This window comes from Falco cherrug, chromosome 8 (assembly GCF_023634085.1).
Source record: "Falco cherrug isolate bFalChe1 chromosome 8, bFalChe1.pri, whole genome shotgun sequence".
NCBI lineage: Eukaryota > Metazoa > Chordata > Aves > Falconiformes > Falconidae > Falco > Falco cherrug.
In genome coordinates this window covers 14,423,192-14,447,880 of record NC_073704.1, presented here as the reverse complement: position 1 = coordinate 14,447,880, position 24,689 = coordinate 14,423,192, and the positions used below count along the sequence as shown (strand labels likewise).

The 24,689-nt window shown below is 41.3% G+C and overlaps 1 protein-coding gene across 2 annotated transcripts in view; it reads right to left on the bottom strand.

Annotated features, from left to right (window-relative positions):
- Positions 1-24,689, bottom strand: part of KLF7 (KLF transcription factor 7) — a 112,359-nt gene that overhangs the window by 15,848 nt on the left and 71,822 nt on the right. The gene's annotated exons all lie outside the window — the stretch shown is intronic.

Sequence of the window (24,689 nt, the reverse complement as noted above, 5' to 3'; positions counted from 1 at the left end):
TTTCATGTAAGGAACTTCTCTCTCTTTAATTTCTCCTCCATGCTATGTTAATTTGATACAGTCCTCAGGCTCCTAACACGTTAGCAACACTGCCCTCATTAAGGAAAGTGAAGATATCACGAGGGAACTATAATATTAAATGAACGTGTGTAGCCTCATTTCTTAGAGCATCACATGATGGAAGAGCAAAGACCTACAATTTTGAGGGAAGTGTGCAAAACACCTCTGTCAGTTGACCTTTCTGGGGAAGCACTTGTAATGCAGGTTGTTACTTCCTGATAAACTGCTTATGCTCCAAAATCCACTGAAACATTACTCTTTCGTGCAGATTCTATTCCAAGCGAAAAACTCTTGGACTTCAACATCTTAGACTGTGTATGAAAATTGGAAGCCATCTTCAGTGGAACAAACCTGCTCAGAAACACAGAAAGATGTTCTCAGTGTGTTCCAGACTTTATTGTAGATGGGAACGTATTGATTTATGACAACTGAAGACCTAACCATTTGTGTCCCAAATCCCCCTAGCCAAAACTCCCCTTTTTCCAAAGTAGCCTGGGACTACTTCAGACAGAAGGGTCAGGCTCTGAATGGAAATCAAAGTATCCTGAGCTGGTCTTGGGTTCCCTCAGCTTACAATCTGTAGATATTCATGGTCCTGGTAAGCTTTGTCTCATTCCCTGTGTCTTCTTTTGGCTTCATCCACAGCTGGGTTTTCTTGACTAGATGCAATGTCCAGGTATGTCATACACAAAACCCACAGAAGAACCTACTGCTTTGATGAGACATGCTGTGCTCACAATTTCCTGCCACATAAATGGCTGGTCAAGGCTACTTTGTTTTCATTACCACTAAGCTGAGAGGGGTCCAATAATAAGAAAACGTAAACAGAGGTTACGATTAAGCATTAGAATTACCATACTCGGGTACTCTTAATGAAAATCTCATCTAAAATGCATTTCATATTTCCTGCATCCTCCTTCCAACAAACCTGGATGATCCTTGTTAGTATAAAATATAAAAGAATAATTTGATGACAGCCTGTCATCACTTGCTTCTGTCTGCCAGATCTCATGGTGTCTGTTTATGCGCATGGTAGGCATTCATAAAACCAGCTTCTGTTCTGCAAGTTGGCAAACAATATGAGTGTGCTATTCACAAGACAGCCAGTGGCAAGCAGAAAGAGTAAATGCAGTGTCATGCTCACACCTTTTAATTCACCTTGGAATACTGACCCAAGGTATATCCTCATTTCAGCTGCACTCTATTGTGTGGGAATGCCTCAAATTAAGGCAACGTAATCTAGGGAGAGGTGGTTAGGATTGCATAGTACCAACTGCAACGGAAAATCCCTAGAGGAGGGAGAGCATTTGCAAAAATGATGGAAATTTATTGTGCTGACAAAGGTGTAAGTTACACCGGCTTTAGAGTGGGAAAGAAAAAATGGGTAGGTCACAGATGGACTAATAATGCCATTTTTTCTAGCTTTAGCTTCTTCTGCATGTGTCTAAAAGAAACAGCCCTTATTTTGAAAATGCAATCTCCTCCTGTTCTCAAACACCCATACAGCTTTACCTGGGTGAGGGCTGAGGAGGAAGAGGATTACTGATGAACGTTACTTAGCTCTGATTAGTGAGGCACAGAGCGGAAGAAGGACTAAAACTAACGAGGGAGATACTGAACACAAGCATAACCAGGCAGCAAGGAACACATGAGTAGGCAGCACACTCTGACAATTAGGTGTAATAGTCTATTTGCCAATGTCACATAACAGAGGTTTCCAGCCTGAGACTGAACTATAGTTTTTTATATATTTTAAAGGCTAGTGCCAGGGCAGGTAATCAACTGATTACAAGGATCCACTGCCATCATCTAACACAAAAAACCCAAAGTTTGTATTTAATATCTGTGTTCCTAGTTTCTAAACACAAAACAGAAACACATGAATCTATGAGAAACACCACTTTACTCCAAGTTCTCTCTTTATCACTTCAGTCGCTGTTTCTGCATATTCTTTAATTTGCATGTTACAAATTGTCTTTTCTTTCCCCTCGAGCTACCTAGTTAGAAACAAATTAACTTTTTATATATATATATAATTTAGTTTTAGGGAGTTTATGCTTTAGCTTTTACTTGAAAAATGAATCTTCCTTGGGAGAAGCAATGTCCCTTGTGGTTGAACACTTGTGATGCTGGAACTGTCTCTGAATTTGCTGTTGTTTGCATCACCAGTTACCTGTGACATTGACCTTAACCAATTATGGTGTGATTTTGAAAACACTTAAGGGGATCATTACCTAGAGGTAGAAATCTGGGAAAGACAGCTCTGTGTCAAACGGTTGAGGAGGAAATATTATAAAAGGGTCATGCTTAGGGATGACAAACCATCCCACACCAGGAGAATGTAATTCTATTAGGGAAATGACTGCACAAGAGTCCACAGCCAAAACGCATCACTTGGCATTGCTCCCACCTCAGAGGCAGGTATCAAGCTACTTCTGCATGAAGAAATCTATCCAGCTGTCTTTTGTCTGCTACCTACAGAATCCCATTAATTTCATAGACTTGTCACTGCCTTAAATTCCCAAAATACTATCCAAGGATATTTTTAGCATCCAAGCAACTGGGAATCAACAATAGTCTTGGGAAGGGGCAAGAAGGGAAATTAGGGTTAATAGCAATCATTCATGAAAAGCAATCTAAACCATTTTTTAATTTAATTTGGAGTGCCAAATTTAAGGATTCTTGAATGCTAAGGCCATTTTCATCACAGTGATCCTGTGTCTTATTGAGTAGGACCAGAGTATTAGTCATTTTTTGTGACCCTGAGTTATCAAGGACATGCTGGGCAAACGGCCAAGGTAATACAAGCTCAATAATAATAATCTATACTTAAAGTTAACATGATGGCTATTACATGACGGCTCTGCCAATTGGAGGAAGGTTAGAACTTCCAGCTCTGGTAACTGCTTGACTTAGCACTTTTTTTAGTGCATGAGAAACATTATAAAATAAAGCATATATCTTACAAGTGGGAGAAAAGTCATGCAATGTAAGCAGCAAAGAAATGGGAAGAGGTAGCAGAATGATGGGGGTGGAGAAGCAGTGAATCCAAAAGCAGTTTGGACATGTTTTTTAGAAAAAAAGGCAGTAAAACTCCCCTGGCTCCATCTGCACATAGGACTGTCATTGTGTGTGCCAGGAGAACAGATCAAGAGATTGATAGAAGCCCTGTTCTATTTAAAAGACATGGAAATGTGTGGAATCAAAGAAGTCAGAAATTACAAAAAGGCCAATGAAAGACTATCTACCTTCTAGGATTGTTCTCCGGGGTACATTTCTTGGGGGTGGTTGCCTAGTTGCGTCATTAAAGTCTCCAGCTCTCATCTCCAGTTTCACACTGTGGAGTTCTTTACCTTCAGTTTTTAACCTTTTCCAGTATGTATGACTCTGTTCAACACAGGAAATACATCTTTCATATATATGTATTTTTTTGTATACATACTTGTTTTGTTTAGCAAGTGTTACTGGTCTTAGTTACTACTGTGGATCCCATGGACTCTCAGGGATCCAGACAGCAACTGGCTTCACCCATTAATTATCTGTCTTGTGACCCACAATGTCCCAGGGACTGCAAAAGAGTGAGTTCCAGAAATTGTCGCTTCCTTCAGACTGTAAGGATAAGATCGTTGCGAAGCTTTTTTCAGCTGTAACGTGTGGATTTTGACCAGGTTACCAGGAATCTGATGTTGTATCTATTAAATGTTTCCTTTACAATATCAGCAGAAGATTGGCTTCCCTGACTACCTTCCAAGGAAAATCAGGAACTTCAGCTGAATGCTCTAGCCTAAGATTGCATTGAGACAAAACTTGTTCTAACTCTATACCTACTCCATGGTCAGGATCACTCAAATTAGGCAATCTGGTCAGTCCCACTGATGTAGCTATGTTATTCTTCAGTCCTCTGCCAGGTCAAGGTCCTCTCAGAAGGGCCATGTTGATCCAAAAGTGACCAGGAAAGAATAAGCTATTTCTTCTCTGAATAGGCTAAAATGGCACTTTCCCATACTGTAAACTTCCAGGGACAGACACCATTTATTTCACCTCCCTGTACAATCAAATACAATGACATTTACTGCAGAACTCTTTTGGAGTTCTGTGTTTTTGAACACAAAAATATTACCTTTTATGTGACCATAATACCTCCAGTGAGGCTAACACAGTGAGGCCCACATGGCTATTGAAAGTCTTACTCTTAGTAGCACGAGAAACTACTCAACAAAGCACATGTGAACTGAGGCAAAAGAAAACCAGCTTGGGTAAGAGTACCTAGCAAGATGGACTGCAGAACACAGAATGGGCCTGTATCTTTGGAGTCTCAGTCAGTGACCTACTCACTACCCTGTAGCATTCAAACTGATCCACAGAGCTTTAAAATGAAAAATGGCTTCAAAGGAAAATAAATTGTTTTTAAGCACAGGTCTACTTTAAAAACACATAGCATCCTAGAGCTAATCAATATTTTGTGCCTATCACATTTCTCTTACATAGTATTTTTAGCAATGTAGTGCAAATTTCTCATTTTGCCTTTCTACAGAAAAATAATTAAAAGCATTTGATAGTATGTTTAACAGGTATTCTAGTGAAATACACCCTGCTTAAAGTTCACTTTTTGAGAGACCTTAGATTTATATATGAATTACAGCAGGTTTTACTTAAGAGGACTAAACTCAAATGTTGACATGGTGCTATAGTACTCTGTGAAATTACTGACTCCACCTCTTCCTCAGCTTCAAAACATACAGATGCTTTAGAGAAACCCACCAGGAACATTAATATGATGATGTGTCAGGAGCAGACTGCAGCAAGCAGGTGAGTTCTGACCTCACAAAAAGCCAGAGTGTCTCAGAGGGCTTTTCGCTGAAGAACAGCAGCATTTTCCAAACATAAGAGTGGAAACAGAAGCTGCTTAAAGGGAAATAATCCTCTTTGTTGAGCAGTCATTTTTTTTCTAGATGAAAAGGAAGAGAATTTGCAAAGCCACAATGTACCTCCGAGATGTAAATATATATTTTATTTAATAAATTTTAGGAGAAAAGATAGTTGACTATAATTTAAATGGCCATGTTAAACTTGCTACACAGACTATTCCAAATTTAAGTTTGAAATTAGTCCAGCAGACCAGCAGTGTCTCAGAAATTTCTCAGGTTTCTGTCACCATGGTAGCTAAGTGGCAATGGGCTTAATTCTGCACTCTCTGAGTCCATGGTCAAACTTCTCCTGGCCTTAGCAATTCTGGATCTGACCCTGTAAATCCGAACATGCTTGAGACCAGAGTTTGATTTCTAAAATCTTTTTACCCAGTTTCCCACGGCAACTTGGGTTGGGAATTCTGTGAAGACCATTCACTTGAAAGATGTCTGGGGGAGATTTCTTTCATTCAGCAACAAATCCCTGACTGATTAAAAGAACTATGTTGACAGCTCAACAGGAAGCCATGCCATCCACTCCTTGGGCAGCAGGCACTTCTGGCAACATGTGCCAATTTAGAAGACAGGGAACAGTAAGGGAGGGGAATCAGGAGTCAGACAAGGTCCCTGGAAACTTCCAAGCTGTTTGAAAAATGAAGGGAATTGTTATCTTGTTTAAATGCAGTCCTCAGTCTCTCACAGCCAACTAGACAAATTAACCATTATACTAAAATATTTCTGTTGTCCTCAGTAGATGATGGTAAAATGTAATGATTAGATAATACACAGGAGCATACATAACTCCTCAACAAAATCATCAGCTCTGTGGGACAGACACTTCTAAAAACCCAGGTCCATATACATAAAGACTTGGGCTCTAATACCTTGTGGTTTTATCCTCTTTCCCAGAAGGTGTAAGGCCTGAGAGATCATGTTATCTATCTCTCAGCCTCTCCTTAATGACTTGTGAACCAGCTAGCTGCCTTCAACCAAACTGGCAATGTGAAAGAGGTCACAAAAGTAAGAAGTTTCTACAAGCTCTGTAAAAGAAGGTGGCTGTGTGGAGTACAGACCCCATGTTAGTGCCTTTAAAAGGGAAAGGGGTGTGCGATGAGGTCAGTAATTAGGTCTAGTTTGAAAAGAGCAGGAGGGGGCCCCTCCAAGAGGAAAGCGGAGGAAATCAAGGGTGTTTTTTGGCACACTTATGGTGGAAATTGAGGAGAAGTGTGTTACAGACTGTGTGTGGGCTGGGACACAATTTCAGAGGAAACTAGACTTCGTTAATTCTGCTGCTTAGTTGTATTACTGTTTTCTGTGAAAATGATGAGGATTATTAGACATAGCTGGCTCAATTGCATTACCAACATGAAAAGGCCTGAACCAAACCATGAGGATGATGAGAAAAGAAGCTCAAATGCTGAGAAGCCATGTAATATGTAGTCATACACAATAAAAGCCAATATCAACATATAACATATGCATGTTAATTAAAGTCATGTATGTGCTGAAAACCCTCAAAAATACGAAGGAACCTGCAGGGCATTTAGAGCAAGGGTGGCATCAACATAAATCAGTATTGTTTTTTGGACGTACCTGAGTTCAGCCAAAGGTTCTTCTGGGAGTTCTTTGATTCTTTGGGAAGTCAGACAAACCAAAACACCTTATTATTGCACTGAAGCTTCATGTGGAAGTGTTAATTCAGAACTGATGACTGCACTCTCTAGAAACACACCTGAACAACTTTCTGTTTTGTAGGAATATGCTTAGAACATCAGCATAAAAGCTTAGCGATAAAGCAGTCAGCCTTAGGACAGATCTCAGGTGAGGCCTGTGTAGAGGAATGAGGAAGATGTAAGCTATGCAGGAGCTGTCCTTATGGAAGTGACTAGAGTCAGATTCTGCTCCCATTTGTGGCTTGAAAAGCAAGAGCCAGCCTGTACAAATGCCAGGCTTTTTTTCCCATTTAAAGCCAATCTGGGGAAAAAATCTGGTTTCTATGTGAATTTAGCTCTTGCTGAAAAGAGGACTGTCTCACTCTTTAATTGTTAAAATACTGCTTTTTTAAAAGCAAGCAGAAGGCAAGGCAAGGAGGGAGTTTTGCTCTACAATTAGGAAGACCCATTAAGCACATACCCCGCATTTTCATTAGGTGACAGGATGAAAATCTTGAGCAACTTTTTCTGTTGAATAAGTATCACAAGGCTCAAGGGGACTGCTAATTCCCTTTCCTACAATGACTCAGGCTGGGATTTCCCCTAGTTTTGTAATTAGCCTAGTTGCTATTTTTCTTGCTACCCATTTTGTTGCTTAGGAGACTGCTAGTCATGCAACCCCCCACCCCCCCACCCCCCCCCCCCATCCCAAACAAAACAAAATTTAAAAAGCCAAGGCCCAGCCCTGCCACTGTGATCCCAAGTTATGGAATGCTGAATGCTTCTGCCTCCTGGGATCTGCCCACAGAGAAGGAACATGCTTTGCTAGTATAAAGAGTTGCCAGGGAAGTAGCTCTCCAAGCACAGCCACTGTTTGCTCCCCAAAAGCCAGGCAGTATAGATTTATTTTTAATTTTTTCAGGGCAGTAACAGGAGTTTTTCCAGCAGAACAATGTAACTGGGCAATGATTTATGGGGCAGAGGGTTGGTTATATGACAGAATCATAGAACAGCACAATTTCCCTGTCATTACATCAGGACTGTGCAGTCCTATAATAATTATACTTGCATCCCTGTCTAAATATAGGAACAAATTCAGGGATTCCTTTTCCTGGGGAGGCTCTGCCAAGCCTATTTGTACATATCCTAATCCAGTATGAATATGGTGCCCCATAATAACTGCTGGCTATTCTACCTCATTTTCAGCAGGAGACCTCAGTCTGCTTCATAAATCTTGTTACCATTAATTTCCTCTTTTCCCCTTACATTTTTATCCTCCCTCCCCACCTTTAATTTTATAAAATCACAGAATGGTCATGGATGTAAGGGACCTCTGGAGATCATCTAGTCCAACCCCCTGCTAAAGCACATTCATCTACAGCAGGCTGCACAGTTGCATCCAGGTGGGTTTTGAATGTCTCCAGAGAAGGAAACTCTACAAGATCTCTGGGCAGCTTGTCCCAGTGCTGTCACCCTTAAGTTCTTCCTCATATTCAGAAAGAACTTCTTGTGTTGCAGTTTGTGCCCGTTGCACCTTGTCCTGTCGCTGGGCACTGCTGAAAAGAGCCCGGCCCCATCCCCCTGACACTCGCCCTTAAGATATTTGTGTACATTGGTAAGATCCCTCTCAGCCTTCTCTTCTCCAGGCTGAACAGGCCCGGCTCCCTCAGCCTTTCCTCACCAGGGAGATGCCCCGCTCCCCCCGCCATCTCTGTAGCCTCTGCCGGCCCCTCTGCAGCAGTTCCCTGTCTCTCCCGAACCGGGGAGCCCAGCACCGGGCACAGCGCTCCAGATGAGCCTCACCAGGGCAGGGCAGAGGGGGAGGATCACCTCCCTCGCCCCGCTGGCCTCGCTCCTCCTCATGCCCCTCAGGGTGCCATCGGCCTTCTTGGCCCCAAGGGCACACTGCTGGCTCATGGGCACCTTGCTGTGCACCAGCATGCCCAGGTCCTTCTCTGCCAAGCTGCCTTCCAGCAGGTCAGCCCCAGCCTGGGCTGGTGCCTGGGGTTGCTCCTCCTCAGGTCCAGGACCTGACATTTGGTTTTATTGAACTCCATGGGGTTCCCTCCACCCAGCTCTCCAGCCTGCCCAAGCCTCGCTGGCCGGCAGCGCAGCCTCTGGTGCATCAGCCGCTCCTCCCGGTCCTGTATCATCAGCAAACTTGCCAAGGGTGTGCTCAGTCCCTTCATCCAGGTCATTGATGAAGAAGTTGAACAGGACTGAACCGAGTACTGATCCCTGGGGAACACCACGAGCTACAGGCCTCCAGCTGGACTTTGCTCCATTGAGCACAACCCTCTGAGCTCTGCCATTCAGCCAGTTCTCAATCCACCTCATTGTCCACTCTCTAACCCACACTGCCTGAGCTTGCCTATGAGGATGCTATGGGAGACAGTGTCAAAAGCCTTGCTGAGGTCAAGGTAGACACCATCCACTGCTCTTCCTTCTTCTACCCAGCCAGTCATTCCATCATAGAAAGCTATTAGGCTGATCAGGCATGATTCCCCCTTAGTGAATCCATGTTGACTGTTCTTGATGATCTTCTTTTCCTTCACGTGCTTTGAGATGACCTCCAGGATGAGCTGTTCTATCACTTTTCCAGGGATGGAGGTAAGGCTGACGGGCCTGTGGTTTCCAGGGTCCTCCTTCTTGCCATTTTTGAAGACTGGAGTAATATTGGCTTTCCTCCAGTCCTCAGACACCTTTTCTGTTCTCCATGACCTTCCAAAGATGATGGAGTGTGGCTTTGCAACAAGATCTGCCAGCTCCCTCATTACTTGGAGGTGCATTCCATCAGGGCCCATGGATTTGTGGGTTTCAGTTTTGCTTAAGTGTCTTTAACATGATCATTCTCAACCAAGGGAAAGTCTTTCTCCAGACTCCTTCTCTTACCTCCAGAGTCTGGAAAACTGGAGGGCCGACCATGGCAGTGAAGACTGCAAGTAAAGAAAGCATTCAATAATTCTGCCTTCTCTGTGTCCTTCATGAGCAGGGCACCCACCTCATTTAGCTGAGGGCCCACATTTTCCCAAGTCATCCTTTTCTTGCTAATGTATATGAAGAAGCCTTTCTTGTTGTCCTCGACTTCCCTCACCAGATTTAATTCCAAATGGACCTTAGGCTTCCCCATCACCTCCGTGCATGTTCTGACCACATCCCTATATTCCTCCCAAGTGGCCTTTTCCTTTTTTCCACATCCCATAAACTTTCTTCCTCTGTTTGAGGTTAGCCAGAAGCTCCTTGCTTATTCATGCAGGCCTCTTGCCCTCTTTGCTTGATTTTGTACTCATGGGGCTGCAGCTATCTTGAGCTCAGAGGAAGTGATGTTTGAGTATTGGCCAGCTCTCTTGGACCCTGCTACTTTCTAAAGCCCTAGCCCATGGGATTCCTCCAAGTAGGTCCTTGAAGAGGCCAAAGTTAGCTCTCTTGAAGTCCAGGGCTGCAATCCTACTTGTTGCTCTGCTTCCTCCACGCAGGATCCCAAACTCCACCATCTTATGGTCACTGCAGCCAAGGCTGCCCTCAACCTTCACATCCCCAGCCTGTCCTTCTTAGTTTGTGAGTACAAGTACCTTGACTCATTGGCTCCTCCACCACCTGCATCAAAAAGTTATCATCAACGCTCTGCAGGAACTTTCTGCACTGTGTGAGCCTAGCTGTGTTGTCTTTCCAGCAGATATCAGGGAGGTTGACATCCCCCATGAGAACCCGGGCCTGTGATTGTGAGGCTACCTCCAATTGTCTGTAGAAGGCCTTATCAACTTCCTCTTCCTGATCAGGTGGCCTGTAGTAAACACAGCAGCGCCCCCCATGTTGGCCTGCCCCATAAGCTCTCAACTCATTCAGCATCCACCCCTAGGAAGAGCTTGATACATTCCAGTTGCTCCCTCTCATAAAAAGCAACTCCACTACCTCTCCTTGCTGTGAAGGAAGGTGAAACTGCAGCCAAGAGAACAGGTCAACAGTAAGAAGTGCTGAAAATTTCTGGACCCTGGTCCAGTCCTCTAATGGATGGATATCACTCTGAAGAGAAACCAGTGTAAAATGCTGTAAAGCATTTCACACAGGCTAGAAAATTAGTCCTGCATTACAAGCCCTGTCTCTTGTTATTTTCTGGCTTTTGAAAAGGACTAAATACATAATTTCTTGGTGTGGCATTGAAGCTCTTTAGATTTCATCCCAGTTAAAATTTCTGGTGCTTATTTTTAGGATCTCAGCCACAGGTTTAAGAACTTAATGTCAGGCTCCTGTGCTTGACATGTTGAATGTGTGGGTTTCTGGCACATGTATTTTAAAAGAAATGTGTTATAAATTGGCTTCCTAGGGCCTGAGGACTTTGGCAAAAGACTTACTAAAAAATATGCAGCATTAGAAAGCAGAACACTTTCAAAAACTGCTGCTGTACAAGATGACTCATAAGGTGATACCACCAATTTTGCTAGTAACACCAAAGGAAAATTATGTCCTAGATCAAAAACACTCAGATGTTGTGGATTTGTTCCTGGGGAAGACATGACATGCTTCACCAAGCTTGTTTCCTCAGCTGAATAAAGTGACTGAGAATGTAGATAATACCAGCACATTCAATGCAAGGGGGAGGCAATGAGGGGGTAAGTTCTCATGTCTTGATCTTGCTCTTATTTGTAGATGCTGACACATCTCCCTTGGACTTTTGGAAAGTAGTAGTGACACCAATATAGCTGTCCTTAATTTCCTGCTTTCTCCTCCAGTCTGTTGTTCCTATCTCTTGTTCCCTATGACTGGTCTTTTTAGATACCCTCTCCAGGAGCTTGTTCAAGCCTTCTTATCTGTTTGCCTAAGCCAGCAGAGCAGTCTATGTAGCTCTTCAACTTTACATAATATTTGCTTACTGTCCAGCGGTATCTTTGAAAGAGCTGGCACTTTCATTGATCTATCTGAAGCATGTACAAAATGACAGATGTTAATGTCCTTTCAGAATTACTGCCCTTCCACTGGCAGCGGCAAGGACATAAGAAGGGTTGTATGTGAACCACAATATACGATTAAGAAAGAACAAAGAGACAGAGGCACTTTCCCACAAGGAGAAAGCTGGTGAGGTTTCATTCAGAAGATGGTAATGTGTGTTCCATCATGGGATGATGACCTAGGGTTGCAGACTCCTAGGGAAGGTAGGAATATGCATCATGGGGTCATGACCAGCCCACCCCTCCTTTATGGTTAAGGTGGGAGGATTTATGTATTAATTTCTATTTCTGTAGCTCTTAAGACCAACACCAAGAGGTCAGGGCCATGCTGGACAGGATGTGATAGTGACATTTAAAACCAAGACAGTGCCTCTTCCACAGTGCACATACCTTGCTACCTAGACAGAATGCAGCACAAAGGAGAGAGTGACACATAACGGGGAGACAAATGGGGGGCAAAGCAAGAGCCTAGCCAGGGGCACTAGGTCACACTCACTGCTCAGTCACAGGCAGAGGCAAACATCCTGATTGATGCCTGCTGCAAGCTAACTGGGTCATGCTGGCTGAGGGTGTGAAGACGATCTCATTTTCAGTGCCATCCTGCTTCTGCTACAGACAGCAGTAATAGCACAGTTCAGCTTATATGAGTTCAGGAGCCCCCAGGTAACTGCCTGGAGCTCCCAGTACAATCTTCTTGCCTCCACCAATTGGAGAGCACCTCCATCAAGTACAGGTGCTATAATCCCCCACCATTTCAACATAGGCAAGAACTGCCGAGTCAGATTTGACAGTCAGGTCTTCCAGCACCAGCTCCTGGACTTTGAGCTCTCATCTGTAACCTCCCTCAGCTGGAAACTGCTTGGCTCAGCTAGGAACACTTCACATTAATTTTCTCCACTGATTTCCTTTGTAAACCTGTTGTGCTTCACCTCATAACAAGCTCTTCAGCATCCTCATTATAGTCTCTACTTACACTGCCAAGCATGGCATGCCACCAGATCACTGCTTGGCATGTCCACACTTGAGTAAAATCCAAATGGAGCCATAGGAAGGGCAGAGAGAAGAGAAACAATTCTGAAGAGGTTATGGGGAGTATGAAAAGGGGCATATATCCCAGCATCCTGTTAGCTTCTGCCATGAGGAAAGGGGCAACAGCATCTATGGCAGCATCTACCAGGAATGACCTTGGTGAGGGAGGGGGAGATGTTAATTGTGGTTTCTGGTAAACTACAGGGACCAGTATATATCACAGCAACATTCTTTTTCTATTTACTCTAGCTTCTCTTTGGACAGTTTCTAGCTTTTTATCTTTTATCAAATAAGGGAAATATTTTATAATATTTGATATATTTTACAATATTTTATCAAACAGAAGCAGTCAGAACTATAGCCACTTCTGAGTACCCAATGCTTTGTTTTGGAAAGCTAGGGAAACACAGTATCTTCTCCATCTTGTCTGAAAGGGATAAAAGACATCATAGACCTTACACAGGCTCCTGAATCCTCATGGATTGTTATTGCAGGGTTAAGCCTTGTGTTTTAAAAATGGAGGAAAACTTGTATTATAAGTGCCTGGGGGCTTTTGAACTGGTTTATAAAAATAGCTGCCTGAAGAAGAGAAAGAGAAGAAAAAGAAATCTGAAAAACAAATTCAACACCAAATAGTTTCTACTGTGCCCATCTATTTCAACTAGTGTGATATTAATAGAACACACAACAGCAGGGAGTGGGAAAATAAACATATTTTCACTCACATAAAGAGACTGCCTAAATGACTCACAAATGCAGAAATAAATAAATGGCTCCCCATGATAATCTGAAACTATATTATATCCACAGAAACAACTCAGCTTCTTAACTGTAACTTAACGTGTTAAATTCACTCAGTTTTATTTGAGGCCACGGACAGATTGAGTGATCAATCTCTATTACCCTGAGCTTTTTTTTTTTTATCCCATCCTTACAGTGCCATTTTTCTTCTCACTAGACATTTCAGTTCATTTCCCTGAGCCTTCTTCAGCTTAATAGCTGAATTTCAGATTTACAGGGGGGAAAAAAAGGCTCTCAAACTTCCAAAGGGAAGTGAGCAAGAGTGCGTTGTGCATGGGAGGAGAAAATATAGCAAGAAATGAAAAAAGAAAAAAAAATTGCTAGCATTGCATGTGCTGCACTTAGCTGATAAAAGTTTTGTATTCTAGTTTCATAATGGAGATGTTTACTGTCAAACAGGTGCTGGCCTCAGATGCTGTAAAATCAAAAGGAGGGTGGTTTGTTTCTTTTTTTGTCTTGCAGAATTGGCAAACAGGTATTCCCCCGGAGAAATGGAACGAGGACATAGCAATTAACTCTCCCGTTCCTGCAATCAGAGTGCTAATCACATCCTTAGCAACTGCATGGTCACTATGGTACCGAGACTGTCTTTTGCTCAAATCCTTTCTGATTCATTCTCCTGGTAACTTTGGTGATGGTCAGAGCAGAGGTTACATACACTTGCTGACACTGTGCTGAACGGTTCCATCAATCTCCATTCTGCAATATTGGACTCTGTTGCAAATGAAAATCAGCTGCGAGGCCAGAAAGGAAGCCAGTAAGTGTCCAGAGAATCTATGCTGTTTGCTCTTCAGAAACACTGTGCAAATGACAAACACAATGCTTCACTACAGACTCTCTGCTCTAACAGTCTTAAATGTGAGGCTAATGAACTTTAGCTTTCAACTCCATTGAACCTCATTATACTTTAAATACCCTTTGTGTAACATCTTCTTGTGACTCAGCTGCCAAAAACAATCATGAAGCTATCAGAAAAGAAGGAAAAGAAAAGGCTATGATCTTAAAAACAAGCCAATCAGATTCATCTTTCCACAGCAAATATTTGTCCTGGGAGAAGCAGTGACAAATTATAGAGGCTGTAATGGAAAAATGCTAGATGTTGAGACATTCGTGAATGCTAACAGAATCAGAAAATAGCACCAAGAAACAGACGTTACAACAATCTGTCCCCAGTGGAGTCGTTTAGAGTGGTCACTGAATCTCTCCTGTAAGAAGTTCTATCCCACGCATTGCTGACACAAACAACTGGAACCAGCTTTCATTCACTGAACATTAAGGGTTCAAGTCACTAATCTCTTAACTGCTTCGAGTGCTTCAGTGACACAGAAGAGCTGCGACTCCAGTCCTCACTGTGTGTAGAGGGACTGCTGACCCCCTTGCCTCACTGGTGGTATGAAGTGGCAAAGGCAAATTTAATCAAGACTCCAGCCCTTTATTTTCATATCTCAATGTTTTGGTACACGGGAAGGCTAACCTTAGCATCAGTCAAGCAGAGAGAAGGAAACAAGTGTTTGTAGGAAGAAGACAGATGTCATGTAACCAATGTGTATGAAGTCTATGTCAGGACACTATGCAGTTAATGTGAATAGGAGGAAACATTCTCTGGGAGCATATTTTCAATATCTCCTCAGCTGCAGGACTATGTCCTCTGATAAAGCTGGTACTGATCATTTTTGAAGGCAGAACAGGTGGATGCTGTGTGGATCTAGCATGACAAACATCTATTTTCACACATAGGAGATAACATTAAAATTAAAGGTATGGATACTGGGAGGTAGCCAACTGGAGTGGAAGTTTCAAGTGGTACTGACTGAGATGTGGATAAATGCATAGCCTCAGAAAGATTCAGAGTGCACATTTTCAATAATGTCAGCATTTATTATATACTTCTAATTGGAGGACCTCAGCTCTCCATTTTCATAATTGATTCCTGTAACAAAGACACCCTGAGTGCTGTATACCGCTCACTGATTGCTGGGCAAACATTATTGAAGTGTCAATATTTGCTTTTTCCTAGAGCTATCATTGTTTGAGAGGGTATAAGTCATTTTGGATAATGCTTTACTCGTGCTCTATTAAACACGTATGAAAATCATCTGGTATGCTCACTGTGGGTTTTTTTCACTTTTTGTTTCACTTTGCAGTGAAAACAACTGCTAGCCAGTTGATAAAGCCAGAATACAAGACAAGGTATTTCAGAGGAATGCGATTTTACCTATCCTATTGGTATCCCATTACTGGAGCCTTAGGTTCAGAAACGGCAGGAATTCAAAATCTTTACCAATTTTACATTCTCAAAGCTCGTCTCTATAACCATGCATTCCCCTAACTCCCCACCTCCTCCTACCCAGGGTAGTGATGCTTTGTCTTAAACAAGAAGTCAACATCTTTATCACAGATAGTTTCCTTTAGAAGTTTGTGCAGCACCTAGCATAATGGGCACCCTGCCCCTAGTTACTTCTTGGTGCTAGCATGACACAAGCCTATGTTTTCATGTTAGTGGTGAAGGTTCTATTTGTTGAATGGGTAAAATGAAGCCTGACTGTGTGTCTGGACAGAATGAGGAGAAAAGTAGATGGTGGTTTCTTGTTAAACAAGGAAGAGGAATTATTTTCTGCTCTAGCCAATATATAATGACACCTTCCAGTTGTTCTGGGGGCTCATCTTTTCAAAAATCACATAGATTTTCTCTGTAGCCCAAGAACTTGAGCAATAACCACTGTAGTGGAGCTGGACATAACCCCATCATTGCGAGTTTGGCCAGCTTACCCAAAGCCTTCACCACAAACTTTATGAAAAATATTGCTTGCTATTTACATGAAAGTTGCAGTACACAGAGTATGGTACTTTTGTCAGGGTGACTGAGCTGCACAGCTATGGAGTAACACTTCAGATTATTCTATTGGCCCTTTGGTCATTCAATATATAGGTAACTGCATTTCATATAACACTCTCCCAAGGTAGACAGAAGATCACTGTGACTTCTGGTAATGAAACACCTGGGGAGTCTCCTGCTGCACTTGGAAAGAAGACAGAAGAAAAGTGGATTGCAAAATCCAAATGCTATGGTCTTGGCTCCCTGACATAGGTCAAGAGGAGGTTGTTTGGAAGCTGACTGCATATTTCAGATCTAGAAATCCACACCACAGGACCAGAAGTTTTGAAAGGACAGCTTTGTTATCCATAGTTGTTTTGCTAACTTCAATGTTTTTCATTCATCCTGCTCTATAATCAGGATAGAATTTGACCTTGTATATAAAAAAATGTGCCTTTCAGTGGGTGTTTAAAATAGGTGGTTATTCTTGTGCAAGTCAATTGGGAATGTGTCTAAATCCACTACACATGGTTTTTTACACATACAGAAATTTGTTTTCATGAATAGGAACTCCAGGCATCTGGAGTAGATAAAAATCTATGGTAAGGATCCGAGGAGAAACTTTTGCCTGTTCTACACTAGAACTTATATTTATATGAAATGTTACCAAGATCCTGCTGAATAGGAGTTTGTCTTGTCATTAAACTGATTGGTAACTGCTGGTCAGTGTAAGTCATGTTTTTCCTTTCTGCATAACCTGAAGAGAGTAAAAGCCTCTCAACTCCAGTTGCAGAGGATAAGTTCAAATATAAAAGCTCATGCTAACAGCTCTCTGTACATTCTTGTGACACTTCCCAATGGATCAGCTATTTCAATGTCCATCACAACACCACAAAGCTCCTTGCTTCCTCTTCTTTCACTTCTGATGAAACTTCCTCTATCATAGAGTAGAGCTAATGGTCTACATTTAATCAAGAAAAACATTTACATTTCAAAATAATGAGACACGTTCAGCTGGTAACTTGTTAATTAGTTCTCAAGCATTCTCCCTTTATCCTCTTGTGCTGCAGCTCCAAATACATGCGGCAGCAGCTGACAATCCTCCCAATAACAAGGGAGGTAACTTAGGCAAATATTATCTCAGACTCCTGCTTTGCTCCAGACTCAATTTACACCAATCTGTTGACTTCAGGAGAATTACTCCCGATTTACCTAGGGGTAAATGTCTTTATGTATCACACTGTCTTACTTTTCCTAAGAAGTTTTTGCCTTCTATTTTTGCATGCGGAATGTCTGCAAAGCAATTACATGCCTGAACTTAAGCCTCTCTGCCCCTTTATTTTTTAACAATGCTATACTTTCACTCTGGAGCTCCTAATACTTGAGGTCAGATTCACATTTACAGAAAAGCTATTTATATGACTTTATAAAGTCAGTACCATTTTTTTTCTTGATTCTCAAATGAAGGCTCTTCTACCCAGCTATACAAAGGTACCACTATATAAATAAGAATTTGTACATTAATATTTTTTTTCTAGCACACAGATTCTTCCAAGTGAGGATGAATGTAAAGAATGACGATCTGTTCCCAATTTCTCTCCCTGTACTAATAAAATCAGAAATACATATGCTGGGTTTCACAGTCTTCCCCAGCAGATTCCCTAACAACTGTAAAACTCCAGCAATTAGTCCCCAGCACAGGATGCGCTTCAGCTGACCTGCTGGCAATCAGTTGCTCCAGGCCCTAGATCGATTTTTGTCCTGTGATTATCAGTTGTCTGGTCAGACAGAACAAGATCTTAAAGACAAGAAGACATTTTAGGAAATAAAACCAGGATGTTCTACTCAGCACACAATTTCCTCCTTTACCCCAAATTTGCAAGGCATATAAGTGTGCACTTAAAGCACATGATTAATCACCTTTTTAGGAACAGGAAGTATTTCCTGAACTGGAGGCTATGTCTTCTCTTCTGCAGCTCTGTAGATGGGAATCTTTTTGTGTGTTTTCTTTTTCTTTCTTTTTTTATATCCTCCCCCCCCCCCCCCCCCTTTTTCCCCCCTGTCATATACAATGTGTCTGTGCAAAGTTCTTTTTCCTAAATATGGTGGGTAGGCAAGGAGGCAGTTATTTAAATAACAAGGTGGAGGAACAAGTTATAAAAATAGCACACATTCCCAACTTTTTAACAGGAATTTGTACTTCTGAACCATTTCAGTTTCTCTGGAAGCCTGAGGACAAAGTACACATAAGACTGAACCTGGCTTTTTTATTGATGTTTGTCTTCTGTAAATGAACTACTTAACCACATTTTTGAAAATCATAAATTAGCCCCAAGGAGCCATACAAATTGCAAGTAAAACAAAACAAAATAAAAGAGGAAGAAATAAAACTACCACGCAAAACTATCTTTCCTAAGTCTTCAGGACATCTTTTGAATACCCATCTAATTTTGTGACCATGGCAAAAAGTGTTCCCACATGTAGAAAAACGTTGCCAATACTTCTAAAATATTTTGACAAATAAGTTTCACATTTTAATTAGACATTTAGAGCCTGAATGTATTGCCTGTAAAGCCAATGCAATGATTCTGATTTTCACAGAAACGTGATCCAGCCCTGGGGTTGGCAGAAGTTGTGATTTTGGATCTGAGCTCCAGAGAACAAAATTCTAGAAGAGTGATTCATGAATTGGAGTATCTCAGGTGTATTTCACTTGAAATATTTGAAAGAAATCTAATCAATTCCTTAGAGATAATCTCATGTGCTTATAATGGTTACTCATGAAAGTTCATTTCATTGCAAAGTTTCCAGCTTGATAGTCTATAGGAGGCATAAGTCCTGAAAAGTATCACTTGATAGCTAAACTTGTGACAAGCAGCGTACTAATTGTCTGCATCTTCAAAAAACACTCATTTGATTAAAACTCCCTAATTAAATAGATGGTTCCCTAGAAAAAAGAAAAGAACTAAGAACTGGGGAAGGCAGGTTAATTAATTAAATATTTTTTCATGCTACTACTATTTCTTTTCTTCCCGACTCCTTTTTCTGTACCTTTAAAAAATACTAATCCTCGTAGAATAGTCTATCAATAGCACAGGCATTCACAACAGATCAGCCCAGAGGGGACTCTGATCCACTTTCACTGTTAAGACAAAAATTCCATTAATACCAGTGAGCTTGACCCTGGAACATGCATTGGTAGTTGACTTGTCAGAGCTCAGCTTTGCTGGCCACTTGGCATGATGCACACCATGCACCTATTTACTTAGGACCCAGAAGGAGAAGTGAGAGTTACAGAAAACCTCTTCTGAACTGCTCCAGTTTAATTTGGATATTTGTGGGATTCAATAGAGTGCCAGCAAGACTAACCTAGTTACGGAATAAGAATATTAGCCATTGCAAGTCAGGCTCTGGCTAAATTATTTTTCAAATACAAATAATCTTGTTGTGACTATGAATATACAGGTGGGGTTTTTTTTCACTTTTGCACGACTTTTGGAGGTTCTGTTCCTACAAAGCCTTGTGCATATTTTTGACCTAAACCTCTGTGGAGTAGCCCCTAGCCCCCTGCCCCCCCATCTCTCCCCACCCCCCCCAGACAACTTTAATTTCTTGAATTCTGCAATGTGCACTGTATAAGGTTAAGCAGCTCAGGGATACTTTGAGGCATTGTGGTCTATCATCTATACAACGGCATGGGAGTCTTCTGTGCATATCCACAGCAGCAAGAAAACAGCTGGAATATTGCTATAACAGTTCTGTGGGAGGAAGATATAAAAGGGAACAGCAGAAGAAAGAATATCTTGGAAAATATTTCAGTGTAATAGGGTGTGAGGTGGGAAGGTAGAAAAACAAGCATTAGATAATCTAGTCTTTAAAATCTACTGTGAGTTTCTCAGAAAATAACTCATTGCTCAGCCTAAAGATCTGAATATCCTTACTCGCAATTCCATGGCTTGTTCACTAGCTTCTCTATTTGATTGTGTATTTTTTATAAGAAAATTCCCCTTTCCAAATTTTTAAAAGCTACTCTTTGGTATGCTTCTTACCCAGAGGATGTTGCTCAGAATTACACTGTGGTCCCTTTTATTTACTCCTAATATATAGTTGCTTCTTGTCAGCCATTAATAGATAAATTCATAGATTTTTTACTATCTGGTTTTCTTCAGCTACTAAAATCTTATCTCTATAGATCCAATGGTGTCTTGCAACTGCCGAGTCCCTTTCCTCCCCCTCACTCTGTGACCTAACCTGCTGTCCTTGCTCTAGAGATTATAGTAAGTATTACAGTATCCCATTGATTTTTGACACTCCCCCATTCTTCAGAAATACCCATTACGTCAAGTTCTCCTTCCACTGTCATACACTCTGCTTTCACCTGTTATTATTTTTAAGCTTGTGGTATGCAGACATTGATAGTATTTATTTTTGGCTATCTACCTATTTTTAAACAACTCCTCTGCCTGTCTCCCCACTTTGGAATACACCACTGTGATATGAGTTTAGCTGTCCTCAAGGTCATTCATCATCCCTGTTCCCATCTTTTAGAACTGAAAACACAGTCAACATGCTAATGGGGGAAAAAGAACGTATGTGGAAATGCAGGCACTCTTCTACTCAAAGACTTGACTACCCACATCCTACCCAGTGCAGACAATGCGCTGCCTGATCCTGCATGGTGTGATGAGGTCAGAGCTGTGTGGCTGCAAGCCCCTTTCCATAATTAGATCAGGGCTGCATTTTCCCTTGGAAATGCTCAGTCTTTATCATCAAGACATTTCAAAGCTCACTTCTACTTTTTTCTTTTCTTTTTTTTTTCTTTTTTTTTTTTTTTATAAAGCAGTGGGAGAGCTGATTTTTCCTAGCAATTTTTCCCCTGTCATGAAAAGGATAATGAAAAACAATTTCTACTTTGAATTTTTTTCAGCTATTCCATTACTGATCTTTCCATTGGCTCACTGGAAACTGTGAGAGAGGGTTTGATTCTTTTCTGTGGAAAGAACATGGGAAAAACCATGTTAGGCTTTTTGTAGAAAAAGAACAATTTTCTTTTATCCAGCATTTTGCTTGCAATTTTGTATAACATTTCTTTGAAAAAACATGTCCCAGTTTCTTTTTAAATTTCTTTATTCTGTTCTGCTACTGAAAAGGCTGCAGATGGAAGGGGGGAACTAGGAACTCCCCGTGTCAATCAGCTCTATTCATTCAATGGCTGTATTTATTAGTTTCATTAAAAACATATTGAGCAGCCCTGGTTCCTCAGTTCTGCACGCCTACACAATCCCAACTGCCTTGCCGTCCCCCTGTCAGTTAGTGCTCTATCCTGAGGCCTCTCTCAGCTTGAGATTCCACATGAAACATGAATCCAAGAGGATATCACATCTTTTTAGGTCTTGCTGGAAAGATTTCACACAGATTGATGGTGGGGGAGGGGGTTGGGGGTGGTTAGATGAGGAAAAGAAAGAAAAAAAAAAAGAGTGCTTGAGATGGATTGAGAATTAACTTTTCATTAAAAAAAAAAAGAGAAACAAAGAAAAAGTCTGTGTAAAACTTGGAAGATATCTCCATTGTTACTGCCATTTGGTAATCTGTGACATGAATGTATGTATAACATCTGATCAGCATCTTAGTCATAAACTATAGCTTTGTAAGAAATATGGCACACTGGGCTGTCATCATACAAAAGAGCAGTTCTTTGAGAAGACCATTAATTTGCTGCATTATTAATGCTGAGGCATGGACTGGTCCCCTGCAGAAAATGTTACGCTCTCTATAGGCCTCCTCCTGTTCTTATTAAAATCAGAACTATGTGGAAGAGCAGAACCGTGGCAGGAGTCTGCTCCTTCTGGGGCTAAAAGAATGGGTGCTGACAGAAATATTATAATTAGATTGGCTGTCTTTTAGCACTTTTGTTGGTGTTTGTTAAAAAAATCTATTTTATTGTATGACAAAATAAAGAAAGTTTTGCATGAATCAAAAAATCTCCATATTCAGGACAGAATTAAGGTTGCAACCTAACCTCTATTTAAGTTAAAAACATGCCTAGTAGCTTTAATGGTCTTTAGATCAGATACCAGGCTAGGGTTAACTTTTCAGAAAAAGGTATTTTTTTCTGTATTCAGCCCTGAAGAGTGATCCATAAAAATCTATCTACTCAGACACACTGGAATGTAACATCTTCCTCTCTTTGGAGATGATCTCCCTTTCCGAAAACATCAGATTGAATAATTGCTACCCTAATTTCCTTCTTTGCTCCCCTATATATCTATGGACCATTAACTTTAATGTCTGCACCCTACAATTCTCCAAGAAAGGATGAGACTGGGGTATGCACTGATGCCCTCAAACACTCCCATGGATATACAGCATACAACCCCTTCCATATCTATCTTCTTTCTTTTCCCCAAGCAGGTCACAGTGTATTAGCACTGATGTCAGAGTTTCTTAGAAAGCCATGGTATATTTTTGTCTTTTATGGCAACAGAAATTCATGGGTACAACAACAACAAAAAAATCTGCTTAGTACCAAACAAATAATATTCCAGCAGTTACTTGCCCCCCTCAAAACATTTGATCCTCACAGTCACCCTTGACAAGGAATTCTTGGTATTGCTTCCAGTTCCCAGGTGAGAGTAATAGTGCACTGGCATCACAAAATATGTATCAGTATCACACAGCATACATCAGTTATGGCCTCAGCCAAGACTCAAATGCACACGCTTCCTTAAATTTACATGTCTTTGTGTGAAAAGAAACAACTCCTGCTGAGATGGAGAGCTCAACCAGCTCACAAGCACATGCTTGGCCCTTCCCAGAATACACACAACCACTGTGTGATGCATCACAGAAATCCAGTAATGAATACAATAGAGAACACAAGGCACAGAAGGAGGAGAACTGTGGTAACGCAGTACTTTCACCTACTGTGTTTGAGTACCATGGTGTGGCCACTGAAGCTACCACTTCGTGGTTTAGCAGTCAACTAAGGAGAAGTTAGTGTTTAACAGGATATTATTTGATTGAAGGCAATATTAGCCAGGAACAGCATGGTGTTATAAACAGATTAGCACAGACAGGTGAGGCCAGGGAAGTCAGTCTGGGGCTTCTGTCTCTTTGAGATCTGATATTCTCATTAATGCAGGTATACCTGTCTGGTAGAGGAATGCTATTATTCCTGGTTTAGGAAGTTGCTTGGAGGCTAAAGATACTTAGGCATTGAATTCCACCTGTGAATTTGGACTGAAGTAGCAGATTTACATTGTCATAGGATTATCTGTCTTGGCAGACAAGGCCTCTTAACACCATACTATTATTACACTCAGAAGATCTTTGTTCCTCTCCTCTCACATCGATTAAGTACAGGGGTGGGGGTAGGAGAATGTTCTCAAGGATTGTGTTATGGTACCACCAGGAAGGTCAGGAGGTTAAACCATGTGTTATAATCCTAAATATATCCCTAAATACATGTGTAAATACGACAGTTGGACTCAATGATCTTAAAGGTCTTTTCCAACCTAAACGATTTTGATTCTATGATTCCATAAATACATACACATATGTGGGGGACAACACATAAAGTGGTAATCATGCTGCTGATGATTACTGTTCACTCTGACAGTTGCCAGCACACAAAATAGATGTTAGTCTGGTTCTTAACAGATGTGTATCCACCTCCACAGCTGGCGATGCTTGGCACAGCTAAGGCAGTTAGAATTAATAAGCCTTGAATTTAAGTGGTGCAGAGATGGTTTTAGTCCTTCATTTCAAATAGTTCTTCTGGGTCAGGTGTGAAGCACATAGCATTTGAAGGAAGAACCATAAACTTCCTTGATTTATCTAATATTTTCACCAGCCATAATTTTCCCCCAAACAAACCAAACCCAAAAATATCATGAGCAGAAAGTGATTTTGGCATCAGACTCTTCTTGTTTGCAGTCCCATCACACTGTAAGGCATGCCACTGCATGTCACCATAATCAGACAAATTAAAATTATGGAGCTGTCTGAGGGTCATATCCTTCTACTGGAATAATGGATTTTTCTGAAACTATTTACACATTTTTTTCAGAAAAAAATCAACACAAGGAGTAATGAAGGCACTCCATGCCTTGGAGAAAATTGGTTGCTTTACTTATAATAAAGGGTATTGTAACCAATGGATACAGTTGTGTGGATTTGGTTTTGTTCAAGGAGAGGTGCCTTTCCTAACTTGGCGTCAAAGTCAACTCAAACACTCTGCAGACTACATTGTAAATTCCTAGAATCTGGATTTAGCAAGAATTCAGTAACAGCAAATGTTAGTTCAAACTGTCCTCCTTGGGCTTGGCTACTGTCAGTAAAACCCTCTCCCCACTGCTTACTGCTAATTATTGAACTTGCCTCATCGAAAGAAGAAACCAGTATTAGCCTTTCACAGCAGAATCCCTCAGGCAAAATGTCTTACGCAGATATTAACACCTTGCTGTGTGTTTGCTAGAGC